General features: G+C 44.5%; 1 pseudogene across 1 annotated transcript in view; it reads right to left on the minus strand.

Annotated features, from left to right (window-relative positions):
- Positions 1–5,554, minus strand: part of LOC308361511 (meteorin-like protein) — a 13,168-nt pseudogene extending 7,614 nt beyond the window's left edge. Inside the window, exons 1-2 of the transcript XR_013969075.1 lie at positions 5,234–5,554; positions 11–430 (exon numbers count right to left, since the gene is read on the minus strand). The product of XR_013969075.1 is annotated as a meteorin-like protein (transcript). The remainder of the gene's footprint in view (positions 1–10; positions 431–5,233) is intronic.
- Between the last annotated feature and the right edge of the window lie 1,946 nt (positions 5,555–7,500).

Below are 7,500 nucleotides of genomic sequence, written 5' to 3' on the forward strand. Positions count from 1 at the left end.
CTCTCTGTACCTGCATCCGTGTGCTCTCCTCCCTCCTCCGCCGCCTCCTCACCCTCATCTCGTAGGCGAAGGCGGTGGTCCTGCGCCCGATGTCGCTGTGAGGCAGCGCCTCCACGAACAGCGCCCCATCGTCCAGCCGGAAGCACCTCACGGCCCCCAGCGACTGCTCCTCCTCCCCAGCAGCAGCTTCAGCCGCCCCCCTCTCTCCAGGTACACCATGGAGCCCTGGGAGTCCGTCTGGGGCTTCAGGCAGACCCGGAGCCTCGAGGAGGAGGAGGAAGAGGAGGAGGAGGAGGAGGAGGATGGGGGGAGGTTGGGGCGCAGGTTGACCACCAGGGCGCCGGTGGGGTAGAGCCACTCCAGGACACCTTGGGAGCAGCGCAGGTAGACCTGCTCAACGTCGCGTGTGTGGGCCTCGTGCGTCAGACCGCTGGAGGGGGGAGATCATGCACACACACACATGCACACACACACAAGCACAAGCACACACACACACGCACACGCACACACACGCACAGAGAAAGAGAGACAGACATGATAAGAATAATGTTTGATTGATTGAAAGCCAGTTTGCTGTTTTATTTTACCGTGAAGCATTTTAACCCACATGAATTAAGACCGTGTGCAACTGCGTGAGTTATTATTCTAAAGGGCATTTGGAGAGAGGAGAGTAGGCTAAGGTTACCTTGTGGTCTCTGAATTAAACACGCAGGTTCATTCTGTGTGTGTGTGTGTGTGCGTGTGTGTACATGCATGCGTGCGTGCGTATGTATGTATGTGAGTGTGTGTGTGTGTGTGTCAGTGTTATAAGAGAATACCTCCCTTACAAACGATGACATCTAACACACACATACTGGCCCACCACATTGCAATGGAAAGAGAGAAAAACTGAAAATCTGGAGGCAGGGAAAGGAAACGGGGGATGCATACACAACCACACACACACACACACACACACACACACACACACACACACACACACACACACACACACACACACACACAAACACACACACCACTTTAAAGTCTTCTGTGGCTTCCAAAAGTATTCAACTCCCCTTAAAATCATCATGATTTTCACAATGGCACTTAAGATACACATCATTTTCCAATCCGTATCTTCAGTGTTTATCTTTCTGCTCTAGTATATTTCCAAAGGCAAAATAAGATTTTTGTGTCTGCTTAATAAAGTATAGATATAAAGATCTCTTCCATAAAGCTGCCAGCTACCTTTTTACAAGGTGGCAAAAAAAAACATTGCTTTAGAAGATTAAAGCATGTTTGTTGTTGTTGTTTTTAATTGTTTTAGAAGATTAAAGCATGTTTGTTTGGTTGCCTAAGATTGGTAAAGTTTATCGTCAAACAAGACCTAAATTGAGCTTTTTGGCCAATCGCCATAGCTTGACGTGTGCCGTAAATCTAACACTGCAATTATCTTCAGAAACACCAATCAGGGAGTATTGCATTAGTTATATCTCGCTGTGGTGACATTGCCTGATGGCAGGAACTGGGAAACCTTTTTTTAGAGTTGAAGGGAGGATGAATGGAAATAGAATCAACAACAAGATCACAAGAAAACCTGTTGGAGTCTGTTGTAAAACTAGGGCTTAGGAGAGAGAGAGAGAAGGGGGGGAGAAAGAGAGAGAGAGGGGGATAAAGAGAAAGAGAGAGAGAGAGGAAAAAGAGAGAGAGAGAGGGAGATAAAAGGGAAAGAGAGAGAGAGAGAGAAAGAGAGAGAGGGATTAGCTACCAGTTGAGCAACACTGGAGTGGCTCAAAAACAATTAAGGGAGTATTGTAGAATGGCTCAGTCTCAGGATCAGAATCCTATGGAGAATATGTGGCACTAGAGTCCAGGATAGACATCCCAACAACCTAGATGTTCTACTGCATAAAATCTCCCAAAAAGAAATGGGGAAAAACACAACAGACAGACAATGCACACAGCTGGCGCCCTCACTGCAGAGGGCTTAAGGCTGCTTTTTGCAGCAAAGGGGTTCTCTACCAAGAATTTTGTCTTGGAGATACATATAAATGTAAAGGGGTTCAATATTTTTCCAAGCTAAATATGTTAGTTTTGCATTTATATACATTTAATTTTAGTAGATGAATAAGTCTTTAGGAATATTTTCCAGCATAAATTCTCATATGACAATGGCTATATGTGAAAATATGTGCAAGTATCTCTTTTGTAAAACAGAACATGTTGATGACTTTCAGGAGGGTTGAAAACATTGGCAAGCCACTGTAGCTCCAAGTGCCCGGGGCAAACCACACATTAGTGTCATGATTAACTCCAGCAGGGGAGAGGGGTGGAGAGGATGGAAAAGAGTGGCATAAAAGACCTTTGATTCATTTGTCAGTTGAGAGGGCGAATGCGGTTTAGCTGCTTTCAAGGTGTAGTCTTAAAAATGTGTTCAGACTTGATAAATGATGATTAATTGAAGCCTTAAAAAAAATCTTCCCCACAGAATCTTGTGTTTCTTTTTTTTTCTCTGGTGTTTTGTTGTATTTTATCATTTGTTTTCCTCCACATACCGTCAATACATGAACCTGAACACCCAAAAAGAACAGCGATATGTGGTAGGGCAGTTTGTATTTTAAACCTTACTTCAGAAGTAAGCCTGCATCATTACTGTGGGTCTGGAGGTATTTCAGACCACACATAAATCACCCAGTGCTCAGCGAGATTCCACGTCCATTGCAGCAGCACTAAAGCCAAATAAAGACTACAAACTGTTATTATCTCAAACTAGCTTATCTATGGGCGTTCCACATCTTGAGCTACCCCTTCACTCGGGCCACGTTTGAAACGCAATTTCTCTCAAATTAGCTTATCATCGTGCGGTTACCCAGCGAGGACACTCGATTACTTAGGGACTGTTTACTTATCAGGTTAGACAAACAGTGACCCGACATGACCGATAACCGGGCCTCAAGGCGTCCACGGGTCTGTTTTTCCACGGGTCTGTTTTTTTTTTTATCTGTGGTCTTCTGACCAAAGTTAAAATGCCAGTCTAAGGGAAAAGATAATGGGCATTTCTTTTTTTCTTCTCTGTCTTCTTGTTTGAGTCTCTTGTCTTTTATCTTATTTCAAATGCTACAACTAATTTTGCACGACTAAATCGAGCGTACTCTTGTTTAGAGTTCGAAGATAGAAAGTGGACTAGATTATATCGCGCGAGCTTTGCCCCATCTGAAGGAGGTGACGTCTGGAGCGCACGCCAGTCTAAACAGCACGCGCTGCCTCTTCTGAAGATGAGATAAACACTAACTAACCACAAGGAGCGAAACATAAACACGAAACACAAAGATCAGACCTGGGCGCCCGCCTGGCAGCACGACAACTCATTCCACTTTAAAGAAAGATGCCTTATTGCCTTTGCCGTTTGTCAAAGTCTTGGCCCTCATCTAGGCGCGCGTTGAACGCCAGCCTGTTGGCTCCCACATAGCACGTTAAATGCAAGCTATCGAAAAGACAGATGTGTTGGCCTACTAACCCAAAAGTGCTTAACATGCAGATTGAGAGGTGGGAGCAAATCTAGAAACACATGTGCCGTTTCTGTGAAAGTTACCCTAATGCAGTTTTACTCGTTTTGAAGTTTGCCCATTTAACTTCATGTTTGGAAAAAGAAAACTGAGCTGCTCGGATCGGATGGGAGCATTTTACAGGCCACTGGTGTTTATTTTAAACTAGACATCTGTGCGCCATCCTCACCCCCCGCGTAATTACAGAGATGCGCGCTTGACCTCCACATTTAGGTACCGTAATCTGCGCGCCACACGGTCGTACCGAAACCGAGGACTTTCGAGAAGCAACCCGCTCTTTCCACTGAAGATCTGACCGCATGGACAAGTGGGGAGTCTGGCTACTGATGTGCACACGCAGTATCTCCCTTTTTGTGGTTAGGGATGACTCTATCTCTCCTCACCCTCTCACTCACACACACACACACACACACACACACACAGCGAGAAAGTCCCCCCGACATCCTTCGATTCTCTCTCTCTCTCTCTCTCTCTCTCTCTCTCTCACACACACACACACACACACACACACACACACCCACCCACACACCGCTCCACTCTTCCAGCGCAGCTGTGTCATTCCGTTTCTTGAGGGATGTTTTTAATTACACCTATTAAAATCATTTGACTGGGGCTAATTAGCCAGAACCTCAGCCCGGGTTAGTTGACGAGTTGGGTCGTAATGAAGACCAGATTACGAGAGAGAGAAGAGAGAAAAGGGGGGAGGGTCGGGAGGTTCAGCAGGAGATTCAAAGATCCGCGGGTGAACGCTATACACATCAACGCAATCAGAAGTGAAGGCCTATTGACCGAGCCTACTGACCAGTCCTGCACTGACCACATGGGGTGAAAAGGGGTCAAAACATGCCGGGGCATCCCCCAGGTCCTGGAGCAAGCTAGTAATCATAGGCAAGTACTCTCCAAAATAACTGCTTTGATGCCTTAAAGGCACCCAGTGCAACTTTATGTAAACATTCAATGAAAAATAAACATTCAATTTCTAGTCTTTTTTACACGTAGTAAGTTTCAATAACTCCGTACCATTACATATCGACATTCAAGGAGCAAAGATGAGACGTCGTTGTGTGGTGAGAACTGATAGAAAATCGTAAACAACAACAATCGCCGGTGGGGAGAAGCCATTTTTCCATTGACTGGAATCCTGCTTTATTTATTGTAGGTTACAAAAAATAAAGAAAATGGCGGCGATTGTTGTTGTTATCGATTTTCTATCAGTTCTCACCACACAAAGACGCCTCATCTTTGCTGCTTGAATGTCGGTATGTAATGGTATGGAGTTATTGAAACTTACTACGTGTAAAAATGACTAGAAATTGAATGTTTATTTTTAAGCCTCGAAAGTTGCACTGGGTGCCTTTAACACCAGTAATTCAGGTTTTTTTTAAAGATTATTTCAATTTCCAGAGGACACCAACCCAACACCACATACGCCGACAATACAAAACACATTATAGTAACGCATCTTAAAACAAGTGATCGTTTCTGTTAATTAAAAAAATAAAAATACAAGTTTTGGAGCACTTTTCTACACGACCGAAACTAGCCTAGCGACACAACCAGAGGTATTCCGTCAGCTATAACTAAAACAATAAGATAATGTAACGTCAGTTCAGAAACCTACCACAGGTATTCCGTCTGCTATAACTAAAACAATAAGACAATGTAACATTAGTCGACAAACCTACCTTCCCTTCCAGTTGCACTGGTCGCTGGAATACTGAGCGCTGCTCGCCGGCCACAGCAGGGCAGCGCTGACAGCATACACGAAGACTAAGACAAACATTATTTACTCCGCTCCTCTGAGTCTAACCGTCGTTTTGTCCAGGGAAAGCAACGTTGATTTAAATCCACACAAGGGAGCGTTGTTTGCAATCCAAAGAAAACGACATGTTATACCGAGGCACGGCTGCAGGATAGTAAGAAGTGGAAGACGTAAACACACGTAGGTCTGCCCATCCCGTTCTCTCTCACTCTAGTTTTTCATCAGTGTCGTTCGCCACGGCGGAGTGACCGTGTCGAACAAGGGAGAGGAAGTTTTGAGAGCTCGTAAACTCCACCAGGCTCGAGCTCAGGCGCGCGTCACGCCTTCCCCCGAGGGCCGATAGGGCTACTAAACCACGCCCATGCGGCTGTTTTCCTCCAGGAGCGACTGTGTCTCGAGTGTGTGTGCGTGTGTGCTTATGAGTGCAGCAGGGAAGATATTCTTGGAGTAATAAAAGACACACACTCAGGGTACATTACAAAGTGAATGTTAGGGACACGCGCACTGCATTGCAAGGAGGTCGCTCAAGGAGCAATCAACGTGGAAAAGCGTTTCAAAACAGATTCGTATTGATAACAAATTAGCCATGAAGGAATAACCAAATACACATCAACATGTTTGATAAATACTACATCTCTGTATACCTAATACATATAGCACATAAACACGAGTTCATATCAATATCGATCACAAATACTCTTATTCATGTACATTATTCGGGGTTATCACTTCAGGAATAAGAATAATTAAAGTAATTTGACAGAAAGTGGTACCTACAAATCAAGACAGACTGTTAATAACATTTGAAAAGGCTGTGCAGAAATTGTAATTTTCAAGATTTTAACTTTGCGTCTCCTGCGATGCCAATAAAGGTTTAAGGTAACCATTGCTTACATTGCAGTTCTCTGCAGATATGGGTTCGAACGGAACATTCTGTGTCTGTAAACCTAAGGAGCATGCGCAATACCAACACCATCTGCGTAAGGGTTATAGAAAGTTCGACCGGATGAGACAATTAGGAACACATTAAAATTATATCAGCGGCATGACAACAAATACCATATTGCGCCTCCAGGAACGGAGAGAAATTATAACCTCTGCATCTATTTACTACACGGTGTTCCTAGGTCAGTTTGGTGTACTGATTCTATTTGTCACAAAGCTGGAAGTTTTCCGTGTCCATTTGCTAGTTAGGGTTACGTCACTATTACTAATGTGTTCCCAAACCCGAAGAGATTCTTGGCGCTCCGGAGCAGGTGGGATAGGGCCGCTTTTCCCGTGAGAAAAACAGAGCTCCGCGCGATAGTGATACCGACTCGCCACATTCCCCCAGCGCGACTCAATCATTGTAAACGCATTTTCGAGGAATGCCATCAATACCACCCAGCCACCGCGAGCTTCACAAACGTTATTCTTTTTTAAATTCAACTTCTGAAAGTTTGTTGCCAACATTAACAAAGGCACAGTCAATAGTGTGTTTTACAGATTTGTTTTAATTACCATATAGAAAAAGGGATTCAGCTAATAGTCACAAAGTAAAAAAAAAAATACATTCTGGCGGTAATAAGAAACAGCTTTTCATAACCTTTAACAGACACTATACAAAGTCCTGATTGTAAAAGGGAGATTACAATCTTAGCCGTGTCGACACAGTCGTTAGCATTGCCTTTCAGACCTTTGCAGCCCGTGCCTCGCGGATGGAAGAGACAGCCCGTCAAAGGAGACCTAATTCCTTTAATATTAGTGTGGAGGGCAAACCACAGGCTCTGAACCACCACTCTTAAATATTTAGAGACCCCTGACCTTTGAACTTTGACACGACATGTGGGGCTCTTTCCCTGCCTTCAGGCTTGTGCACGGTCACCTGGAACTTTTCACTGTGTCTGACAGGCAACGCACGCGCACACTCACACACACACAGACACACACACACACACACACACACAGACACACAGACACACAGACACACACACACACACACACACACACACACACACACACACAAACCTATTCAATATATACATATACAGCACACATATACATATATAGCACACTTTCGGGAAAAATACTGCTAACTGTTTATGGCTGCACTAATGGTGCCTACAGAAACACACACTCTCTCTCTCTCTCTCTCACACACACACACACACACACACACACACACACACACAGATTCACATTAGCACTTGA

This window comes from Sprattus sprattus (genome assembly GCF_963457725.1).
Source record: "Sprattus sprattus genome assembly, chromosome: 1".
In the NCBI taxonomy this organism is placed as follows: Eukaryota; Metazoa; Chordata; class Actinopteri; order Clupeiformes; family Clupeidae; genus Sprattus; species Sprattus sprattus.